The sequence below is a fragment of the Pantherophis guttatus genome, chromosome 3 (assembly GCF_059756535.1).
Source record: "Pantherophis guttatus breed Tessera chromosome 3, ASM5975653v1, whole genome shotgun sequence".
Taxonomy (NCBI): domain Eukaryota; kingdom Metazoa; phylum Chordata; class Lepidosauria; order Squamata; family Colubridae; genus Pantherophis; species Pantherophis guttatus.
Window position 1 is genome coordinate 212,984,829 of NC_142065.1, and position 11,425 is coordinate 212,996,253.

At 46.3% G+C, this 11,425-nt stretch overlaps 1 protein-coding gene and 2 long non-coding RNA genes across 3 annotated transcripts in view; all 3 read right to left on the reverse strand.

The window, feature by feature from the left end:
• The window catches only part of LOC148114985 (uncharacterized), a 451,234-nt gene that overhangs the window by 253,200 nt on the left and 186,609 nt on the right, over positions 1 to 11,425 (reverse strand). The gene's annotated exons all lie outside the window — the stretch shown is intronic.
• LOC148114990 (uncharacterized) lies at positions 1,278 to 3,754 on the reverse strand. The gene is made up of 2 exons (XR_015732927.1): positions 3,720 to 3,754; positions 1,278 to 1,901 (listed from the first exon to the last, which is right to left on the reverse strand). It is a non-coding gene; the product is annotated as an uncharacterized LOC148114990 (long non-coding RNA).
• The window catches only part of LOC148114991 (uncharacterized), a 1,919-nt gene continuing 910 nt past the window's right edge, over positions 10,417 to 11,425 (reverse strand). The window contains exon 2 of the long non-coding RNA XR_015732928.1: positions 10,417 to 11,038. This is a non-coding gene — a long non-coding RNA (uncharacterized LOC148114991). The remainder of the gene's footprint in view (positions 11,039 to 11,425) is intronic.

An 11,425-nucleotide genomic window follows, 5' to 3' on the forward strand; every position in this document is an offset into this window, starting at 1 on the left:
GAATTCTGGGAGTTGAAGGCCACCCATCTTAAAGTGGCCACGTTTGGAAGCCCCTGTCCTGAGCCATCCATGGATGCTCTTGTGGGAATGCGGTGGCCATAGTACATGTATAGACCAGTTTAGCTGGTTGGACACGTGTATGGAGCTTGGCACCGAAATAATCTGAGTAGAAAAAGCGGGTTCATATGGATACTCTCTGAAGGGCCCTATTCGTTCTCTCTTTGTTCATAACATAGACTGTATTTGCAAAGGCAGAGACATCTCCTTGTGCTACATTCCTGAGGGCTGAGGTAATCTCTGATAGCGGGGAGACGGGGAGATGGGCCCCTCGGCTAGCAGCAAATAGCCAGAGTTAAGTTTTGTTTTTACCTTTAGTATCGCTTTCCTAGAATTCACGTGATTTACTGTAATTGGTAGAATGTGAAATTTATATGGAGAATATATGGATGCTTTTCTATTTCTTGTATGTAATATGAGATGTGTAGCCATAATAACGCCTTCTGATGACGCTGTATTTTGATAACTAATAAAAGAGAGGTCTGGAGTCAGCTCGAGGCTTCCTCATCCCGAGAAAACACTTGTCCTGTGTTTTTCCTAAACTGGATTACTCATGAGAAGCCCACCAGGATGAATGCAACATGCTCTCAAGGTCCCATCTGGATGTTGTGACGTTTGAGCCCCATAGAGACTGGTTAAGTGAGTTTTGCCCCGTTTCCCGACCTTCCCTGCCACCGTGGTTAAGCGAAACCCTTCAGTTGTGAAATGAGGAAGACGGTGGTTAAGGGAACCCGGCTTCCCCGTTGACTTGGCTGGTCAGAAGGTCACAAAAGGGGGGTCACATGACAGTCATCAAGATGAACCAACTGCCAAGCACCTGAATTTTGATCATGTGATCATAGGAATGGTGCAACGGTCAGAAGTGTGAGAAATGGTCATAATTGCGGTCGTAGGTCGACCTGTGTTTGGTAAATCAAGACTGACCCAATCTCTTCTTGAAAATCTCCAGTGATGGAGAAGGAAGGAAGGAAGGAAGGAAGGAAGGAAGGAAGGAAGGAAGGAAGGAAGGAAGGAAGGAAGGAAGGATGGAAGGAAGGAAGGAAGGAAGGAAGGAAGGAAGGAAGGAAGGAAGGAAGGAAGGAAGGAAAGAGTAGAATAGAGTTGGAAGGGACCTTGGAGGTCTTCTAGTCCAGTCCCCTGCTCAAGCAGAACCCAGAACGCCCTCTGGGGTTCCCCTCCGCCCCCACACCCAAAGGCCCCATAGAAAGACAACTTTCCAATGTCAGCTAATTCATGTATTTTAATAAGATTTTGCCAGGGGAGAAGCAGAGCACAGGGCAAGGCACCAGAAGGGGGAAGAGAGGAGAAGACGAGGACATGATTAAGGATCAAGAGACCGGGTCTTCTTGGAAGTTCTCAGGATGGTTTTGGCTGCCGAGATGTCCAACTGCACAGTCCTTCGGTGGTTGGGTTGGCCTTCGAGAAGCCAACAAAGTAAGCCACCCCAGAGTTGCATGGACGGTGTCTCGAAGCTTCAGTTCCCAGGCGTCTTGTTTTCTTGGTGGGCTTCCGTGTTGGTTGAGGTTGGAAGATCTCAAGAGATGGACTTTCTCTTTCTCCATTCCCCTTCTGGACGTTGCCTTCAACAGCTTCTTAACAGCATTTTGGATTTTGATCCTGCTACTCGGGGTAGCATTGCCAGGAACGGGGGTAGCATTGCTGGGGAGGGGGGCAGTACTGCTGGGGAGGGGGGCAGCACTGCTGGGGAGGGGGACAGCACTGCTGAGGTGGGGGCTGGCACTGCTGAGGTGGGGGCCGGCACAGCTGAGGTGGGGGCCGGCACTGCTGAGGTGAGGGCCGGCACCGCCGATTCTGGTAGGACATCCTGGTGGACTTCAAGGAACCTGGGAAAGAGATGAAAAGAAGAATCGTCTATTCAACTTAATAGCAAATGAAGAGTAAATGGAAAAGGGGGATGGGAGGGGGGAAGAAAGAAGATTATAAGGATAAATGTACAATTATGATGATAACAGTGACAGATTGAGTAAAATTGAAAAGAAATTGAAAAGAAAGTCTATATTATTAGAATATTGGGGTTACTCGGATACCAAACAAGGAAAATATTTCACAACAAAGGAGAAAGAAAGGAGAGCAGAGTAGAGGGTAAGAAGAGGGGAGGGAGAGAGAGGAATGGAAGAAAGGGGAAAGGAGAGGATGAAAGGACAGGGGACAGGAGTAGGAGAGAAGGGGAGAAAGGGGGAAAAGAGTGGAGGAGGGCAGGAGAGGGGGGGAAGAAAGGGGAAGTAGGAAAGAGGAAGGAGAGGAGGAGGGAGGGAGGAAGGAGAGGAGAGGAGGGAGGGAAGGGAAAGAAAGGAGGAGAAGAAGGTTTGTTGTGAAATGAGGGGAAAGAAAGGGTAGAAGAGCAACCCCGGAGGTAGTCAAAATGCCTTAATTTTAGGCGTTCTTGAAGAAAAATAGGTATATGTATGACCAATTATGTATAAGGGAATGTACATTTACACTATGTGTATAAGAAATAAAAATTCAAAAAAAAAATTGAAAAAAAGAAAAAAGAAGAATTGTCCAGTTGTTTCGATAATCAGAAAGCTTATTTAAAATTTGCTCCTATTCAGCCTGCTTTCCTGCTTCCCTTGGTGGTAGACTGCTCCTGAATCTGGAGGATCCGCTCCACCTCCCTCACTGAGGGGGATGACAGTTATCAAAATCAGACAAGAGAGCTTGCCTTGCCCCCTCCTCCCCAAAAGCCAAGTTTCCATCCTTTAAATAATAATAATAATAATAATAATAATAATAATAATAATAATGATGATGATGATGGTGATGATGATGATAATAATATCACAAAGTACCGGGATTTGCAAATTGAAGTTGAGCGACTGTGGAAAAAGAAATCGTGTGTTGTCCCGATTGTAATTGGAGCCCTTGGAGCAATACCCAAAGGGCTACCCCGCTATTTAGAAATCCTAAATTTGCCGAACTTGAACATTTTGACTCTACAAAAAACCACCTTACTCGGAACAGCTTACATCCTCCGACAATACCTTAACAGTTCCTAGGTCCTTGGTTAGGACTCGAGCTGCTGAGCTATTAACCAGCCTCAAAGGCTGTGAATCTCACTAAAGATTAAATAATAGTAATAATAATAATAATAATAATAATAATAATAATAATAATAATAATAATAATAATAATAATAATATGGAAATTCTGGGAATCGAAGTCCACACATCTTAAAGCAACTTATTCGAATGCCTTCATTTCGGCTCAAAATAAATCAGAATTTAAGCTTAGGCTTAATTGAAAATCTTAAGTTTTTACGGTGCATTGAAGCACCCGCTAAAAATTAAAATAGCAGCATTCAATTCAAGCACCCTGCAATAACTCAGTTTGTTTTTTTAAAAAAACTAGGTTTCCTTCTTCCTCCAAGATTGCAACTGAGTTCAAACTGAAATAAATCTGGAATTCAGGTTAGACTTAAGTTCAGATTTAAAGGTGCATCAAAACAGCCATTAACAATTAAAACAGCTGCATTCAATTCAAGCACACTGCAATAACTCGGTTTCTTTTTAAAAAAATGGGTTTCTTTCTTCCACCAGGATTGCAACCTTCATCCCAATTCAAGCCGAAATAAATCTGGATTTCAGCTTTGCCGGCCTTTTCAATGCTCAGTCAGGCTGGGAGAAGCAACCGAAACTACTCACCTGCTCGGAGATACGATCTGAGTCTTCAGTAGCTGGGAGGGCGAAGTGAATTGAGGAAGCAGAAGTCTTGGATTTATAAAGCAGCCGGGGAATATTCCGTTGGCATCGAGTTTCTCCTTCTTACGTGCCAGGGGGAGGAGAAGGACCACCCTTTCCGCATGCCAGACAACCCCTTTTGCAATGCTCAAGCTGTTCATGTGGCTGTTCTGACATCAATATTGATACCGATTGTTTCCTAGTATGATTTGATTGCTTATTTGTAGCCTATGACTATCATGAAGTGTTGTGCCTTAGGATTCTTGACACATGTATCTTGTATTTTTATGTACATCGAGAGCATATGCACCAAAAACAAATTCCTTGTGTGTCCAGTCACACTTGGCCAATAAGGAATTCTCTTCTCTTCTCTTCTCTTCTCTTCTCTTCTCTTCTCTTCTCTTCTCTTCTCTTCTCTTCTCTTCTCTTCTCTTCTCTCCTCTCCTCTCCTCTCCTCTCCTCTCCTCTCCTCTCCTCTCCTCGACTCTCCTCTAATCTCTTCTTTTCTCTTCTCTTCCATGCCAATGCCAATGCCAATGCCTATTCTATTCTATTCTATTCTATTCTGTTCTGTTCTGTTCTGTTCTGTTCTGTTCCGTTCCATTCCGTTCCGTTCCGTTCCGTTCCGTTCCGTTCCGTTCCATTCTATTCTATTCTCCTCTCCTCTCCTCTCCTCTCCTCTCCTCTCCTCTCCTCTCCTCTCTTCTCCTCTCCTCTCCTCTCCTCTAATCTCTTCTTTTCTCTTCTCTTCTCTTCCATGCCAATGCCAATGCCAATGCCTATTCTATTCTATTCTATTCTATTCTATTCTGTTCTGTTCTGTTCTGTTCTGTTCTGTTCCGTTCCGTTCCGTTCCGTTCTATTCTATTCTCCTCTCCTCTCCTCTCCTCTCCTCTCCTCTCCTCTCCTCTCCTCTTCCTTATTCCATTTCATATCCTATCCTATCCTATCCTATCTTATCCTATCCTATCCTATCCTATCCTATCCTATCCTATCCTATCCTATCCTATTCTATCCTATCCTATCCTATCCTATCCTATCCTATCCCATTCCATTCCATTCCATTCCATTCCATTCCATTCCTCATAGCTGGCTGTCTGCGCCATCATTGGGAAGGGGGTAAATTATTTGCTATTCATCCACAGAGAGAATGGCCTTGTTTCCTTATCAGATCTGGGTTGATTTCCTCCTTCTAGAGGAGGAATGGCTTTTCTGGAGTCCGTCCGCTCAGAAAGCGGAAAAGAAAATGGAAATAATAAGAATGCGGGGAGTCCTCGACTTACGACAGGTCGCTTAGTGAGGGTTTGACGTTAGCGTCGGTTGCTGGGCTCCCCATTTATATTTTGGTTTACTGGGATGTTTTTCTAGGGCTCAGGCCAAGCTTCTGCTACTATTGACTCTGCTTATCGGAATCTGGTTGCAAAGCATGCAAGTGAGAATCACAGGAGTGCAGGATGCCGACCGGTACGCTCACACAGAGAGGGCCTCCTCAGGGTGCTGTCAGCCAAACAATGTAGACTGGCGACCCCCAGGGGGAGAGCCTTCTCTGTGGGGGCCGCTGCCCTTTGAAATGAATTGCCCCCGGACATACGAAGGATCCTCGACCTCCGCGCCTTCCGTCGTGCAGTGAAGACCCTGTTATTCCAGCAAGCCGCTCTGATGGGATAAAGGATTTTAAATTGGGTTTTAAAGGCGGTTTTAAAAATTGGTTTTAAAATGAGAGTTTTAAATTGGCCTATGATTTAATTATTTAATTTGCTTTTAAATTCTATTTTGTAAAGTGTTTTTATCAAGGCTGTTCACTGCCCTGAGTCCTTCGGGACAAGGGCGGTATATAAATAAAATAAATTAAATAAATAAATAAATGCTGCGGCGGTCATAAGTGCGAGGACTGGCCATTACGTGGCATCTGTCAGGTGCAAAGAATCAGGATCATATGTTAAGTTGCAGTTTAGCATGTATTGCTTAAGCCTTTGAAAGGGAATTCCAAAGAGTTGACTTGGGTCATTTGTGGCAACGTAATGATTCTAAACTGATAACCTGCTTAACTCCGCCCACACCCAGCTCTGCCTGCTCTTAGCCTACAGCATCGTAACGTCAAACGGCCTCTAAACAGGGGTTCTTCAGGGGTACATATATATAAAGAGAAAGATAATCCTCCTTAAAAAAAACCCTGTATTTTGCCTCCTTACAAACAGCGCGCTCTAAGAACATTCGGCACTGCTATGGCTTCTGCTGTGGCTTACGCCACCTAGCTAGGTCTGGCATCTTCCGCAGCCCTCTGAAACTCGCCAGCTCCACTCCCCTGTGCAACAAAAGTACACAATTGTCATGTGTGGGAGCATTCGTATGAGTTTGTGCACAGCTATTCTCGTGCCTTCCGAGAACATACAGGCCACCCTTCCACCTCTCCTGATGGAGTACTCTCCTCCTGCAAAGAGAATTTCATTACCTTGACTGTCTAACCTGGACACGCTCAACAGATTAGGATCTAATGCAGGTACATATAGGACATTGGACAATGTTTCTCCTATCTCAGGTCCATAAACATTAAGGCTTCACTCCGGTCCTCTGTTCAAGCGAGAAGAGCGATTTATCCTGACAGCTGACTAGAAAAGGAGCTGTCAGAGGGAGAATCGGCTGTTCCCGTCACCTGAGCTGTCACGGATAGCCCAACTATTAGAACGAAACCGAAAGTTAGCTAAATGTTATTTCTGTCTCGCTTCCAGTCTTCCAATGCCATATTTATCCTACATGTCACCTAAGACAGCAGCTGTGAGGCAGCTGTGTAAGAAGGGGCTTTTTTAGGGGAATAACAGCGTTATAAATTGATTGGTACATTCCAGGTCAGGTGAGGCAGTAAAGGAGCTGTCATGCTAAAATTGGTAATGTTATTACGACCGGGGCGAGGCAACTATCTCGCCCTGGAAAACAGTTTGTAAGGTCCCAGAAGTTTCCCCGAGCCACGGAGATGCCAAAGGGAGTGAGACTCGAGACGAGGCTTCCCAAAACGATCAGCTTTTTAATGGATGGCCAAAGTCAAAAGGCTGAGGTGACAAAACTATATCCAAAACATACAAACAAAATGCAGGTCAGGAATAGCCACACCCCTGCGAGAGTGGCTCAGAGCAGTGGTGAAATCTGAAGCGGCTTACTACCGGTTCGCTGGCCGCGCATGTACACCATGCGCCAAAGGAGTGCTGCATGCGTGCATGTGCAGTGCACACCAAACATGATCTGCATGCGCGCACACGCAGTGCGCCCCAAAAGGAGGCTTGGCAAGGTAAGTAGAACAGCACGTGGGGGGGATCAGCCATGGCGCGCCTGGGAACCTCTTAAAAACCCTTTCAAAAGCAGTTTTTTACTACCGGCTCGGGAGAATAGGTAGTAAAAAATGCTTTAAAAAAGTAAAAAAAAGGCTGCGACGATCCCAGATGTGCCGCGCCATCTATTTTTTATTTTATTTTTTAAAAAAAGGTTAAACTACAAAACTCCTCCCTCCAGAATAAAAAATAAACATAAACGAAGCAAAACACAAAACAAAATTTCCAAATGTTATTCTTAAAAACCGCAAAAGTCTCTGTATTCCAGAAGAAACTAACATTAAATCTCATTTAAGAAAGGGGATCTTTAAAAAAAAACTCACACTGGTCCAGAGTAGAGAATAAACAGAAATAGCCGAATGGTAGCTTCTGGTTCAAATAGTGGTTTTGCTTCCATTTTTTTATTGTATTGAAGAAACAAAAGTTAAAATAGAAAACTGCCCCCCAATAAACAAACAAAGAAAAAAACCACAAAACAAAATGTTAAAGAGTCTTAAAAAGAGCAAGAAAATCTATTCCAGAAGATTACATGGAGGTTAATAAACCTCTGTTTTCAAGAGTCGAATGAATGAATCAATAAATAAGTCATACTTTCCAGGTAAGTAAAGATGCTTGCAATGTCAAATATTCCCTCTCCCCGGGGGTGGAAAGGTTTGCAGTGTGTTTGTGTGTAAGGGGGAGCGTGCATGTGGATATGTACACTTGGAGCCAGGGGTGGGCTGCTGGGGGTTCGCAGGGGTTCGGCAGAACCTCTAGCTAAGATTCTGTGCACTTTGGAGAAGCCCCAAATCCTACTCCTGGCTGGCCCCGCCCACCCCTCCCCAGGGTGCCCACACGGCCCATTTAGGAGGCAGGTAAGTGCAGGGTGCACGCGGAGGCTCAGGGAGGGCGAAACATGGGCCTGCTGGAAGTTCGGGAAGGCCGGAAACGGACCTGTTTCCACCCAATTCCACCTTCAAGAGGGCCTCCAGAGCCTGGTTAGCAGGGGTGAAATGCTCCTGGTTCGGACCGGTTTGGCCAATCCGGGAGCAATGACAGCCAGTGGTTCGGAGAACCGGTAGCAATGGCAGCTAGAGGCTCCGCCCACCCACCCGATTGTCGTTACTTCCTAGTTTTACTTCCAGAGAACCGGTAGTAAAAAAAGGCTTAAAAAGTAAAAAAATAAAATAAAATTCCGACGATCAGCTGAGCGACGTGATCATCAGGACTTTTTTTTTTTTTTTTTTTTTTTACTTTTTAAGCCTTTTTTTACTACCGGTTCCGGAGAAGCAAAGCGCTTGGCTGCTCCCCCTTTCCCCTCACCCCAAGCTTCCTGCTGCTCACCAGTACCGCTGTGCGCACAGCGTGTGTGTCTCTTTGCTCCTGGTCTTTCCCAGCAGCCGTGCCTGACGTCCCGTCCCCGGCTGGCTGAACTGGAGTTTGGGAATTCACCCCTTCTGGCCTTGCCTGGGCCCGGCTGGCCAAAGCTGCCCCCAGATTGTGCTCCTTGGGTGGTGGGTCCACTCGGGGGAGCTGCCTTGGGGGTCACGCGGCGTGACAGCCGATTTCCAGTGCTTTGGAAGGCCCCGGAGTAGATCCGGGTACTGCCATTCGGAGCCTGCGGGGGGCAACCACCGCCTCACCTGTTGTGCCTTGGGGGTCTCTGGGGCGGCCAGAACAGCCGAGACACACGCTCCCCTTCCCGGGGCAGCGGGGGCAAGGCGAGGCACCTAGAAGACGAGCAGCTGGGGATGGGACATCCGGCATGGGCTGCTGTGAAAGACCAGGAGCAAAGACACACACACGTAAAGAGGCTCGGAATGGCAGCGCCCGGATCCGCTCCGGGGCAGTGGATCCACTCAAGTGCTCTTAAAGGGCCCTGAGCAGATCCGCGCGCTGCCATTCCGAACCACTGTACGTGTGTGTGTGTGACCTCCCGAAGCAACCCAGCTGGCTGAGGAATTCTGGGAGTTGAAGGCCACCCATCTTAAAGTGGCCACGTTTGGAAGCCCCTGTCCTGAGCCATCCATGGATGCTCTTGTGGGAATGCGGTGGCCATAGTACATGTATAGACCAGTTTAGCTGGTTGGACACGTGTATGGAGCTTGGCACCGAAATAATCTGAGTAGAAAAAGCGGGTTCATATGGATACTCTCTGAAGGGCCCTATTCGTTCTCTCTTTGTTCATAACATAGACTGTATTTGCAAAGGCAGAGACATCTCCTTGTGCTACATTCCTGAGGGCTGAGGTAATCTCTGATAGCGGGGAGACGGGGAGATGGGCCCCTCGGCTAGCAGCAAATAGCCAGAGTTAAGTTTTGTTTTTACCTTTAGTATCGCTTTCCTAGAATTCACGTGATTTACTGTAATTGGTAGAATGTGAAATTTATATGGAGAATATATGGATGCTTTTCTATTTCTTGTATGTAATATGAGATGTGTAGCCATAATAACGCCTTCTGATGACGCTGTATTTTGATAACTAATAAAAGAGAGGTCTGGAGTCAGCTCGAGGCTTCCTCATCCCGAGAAAACACTTGTCCTGTGTTTTTCCTAAACTGGACTACTCATGAGAAGCCCACCAGGATGAATGCAACATGCTCTCAAGGTCCCATCTGGATGTTGTGACGTTTGAGCCCCATAGAGACTGGTTAAGTGAGTTTTGCCCCGTTTCCCGACCTTCCCTGCCACCGTGGTTAAGCGAAACCCTTCAGTTGTGAAATGAGGAAGACGGTGGTTAAGGGAACCCGGTTTCCCCGTTGACTTGGCTGGTCAGAAGGTCACAAAAGGGGGGTCACATGACAGTCATCAAGATGAACCAACTGCCAAGCACCTGAATTTTGATCATGTGATCATAGGAATGGTGCAACGGTCAGAAGTGTGAGAAATGGTCATAATTGCGGTCGTAAGTCGACCTGTGTTTGGTAAATCAAGCCTGACCCAATCTCTTCTTGAAAATCTCCAGTGATGAGGAAGGAAGGAAGGAAGGAAGGAAGGAAGGAAGGAAGGAAGGAAGGAAGGAAGGAAGGAAGGAAGGAAGGAAGGAAACAAAGAGTAGAATAGAGTTGGAAGGGACCTTGGAGGTCTTCTAGTCCAGTCCCCTGCTCAAGCAGAACCTATTCCATTTCAGATAAGTGATTATCTCGTCTCTTCTGAAAAACCTCCAGTGATGGAGCACCCACAACTTCTAGTGACCAGCTGTTCCACTGGTTCATTGTCCCCACTCTTAGGGAGTTTCTCGTTCATTCCCGGTGGCTTCTCTCTGTGATTCGTTTCCAAACATGGTTTCTTGTCCCGCCCTCTGGGGTTCCCCTCCGCCCCCACACCCAAAGGCCCCATAGAAAGACAACTTTCCAATGTCAGCTAATTCATGTATTTTAATAAGATTTTGCCAGGGGAGAAGCAGAGCGCAGGGCAAGGCACCAGAAGGGGGAAGAGAGGAGAAGACGAGGACATGATTAAGGATCAAGAGACCGGGTCTTCTTGGAAGTTCTCAGGATGGTTTTGGCTGCCGAGATGTCCAACTGCACAGTCCTTCGGTGGTTGGGTTGGCCTTCAAGAAGCCAACAAAGTAAGCCACCCCAGAGTTGCGTGGACGGTGTCTCGAAGCATCAGTTCCCAGGGGTCTTGTTTTCTTGGTGGGCTTCCGTGTTGGTTGAGGTTGGAAGATCTCAAGAGATGGACTTTCTCTTTCTCCATTCCCCTTCTGGACGTTGCCTTCAACAGCTTCTTAACAGCATTTTGGATTTTGATCCTGCTACTCGGGGTAGCATTGCCAGGAACGGGGGTAGCATTGCTGGGGAGGGGGGCAGTACTGCTGGGGAGTGGGGCAGTACTGCTGGGGAGGGGGGCAGCACTGCTGGGGAGGGGGACAGCATTGCTGAGGTGGGGGCTGGCACTGCTGTGGTGGGGGCTGGCACTGCTGAGGTGGGGGCCGGCACTGCAGATTCTGGTAGGACATCCTGGTGGACTTCAAGGAACCTGGGAAAGAGATGAAAAGATAATGATACTATAATAATAATAGTATTAATAATATAATATATAATATAATATAATAATATAAAATAATAATAATAATAATAACAACAACAACAACAACAACAATAATAATAATAATAATAATAATGATCATTCACTGGAAATTGTGCCAGAAGTTTGGATTTGAGTACAGCAAAACCCACTGGGAACATCAGGTTGAGAAAGTTTTAGAGAATGAGAAACTCAAGATCTTGTGGGACTTTAGGATTCAGACTGACAGGCACTTGGTCCACAACACACCTGACATAACAATAGTTGAAAAGAAAAAAGTACGGTTCATTGACATTGCAATACCTGGTGATGCACGGATTGAAGATAAGCAGGAAGAAA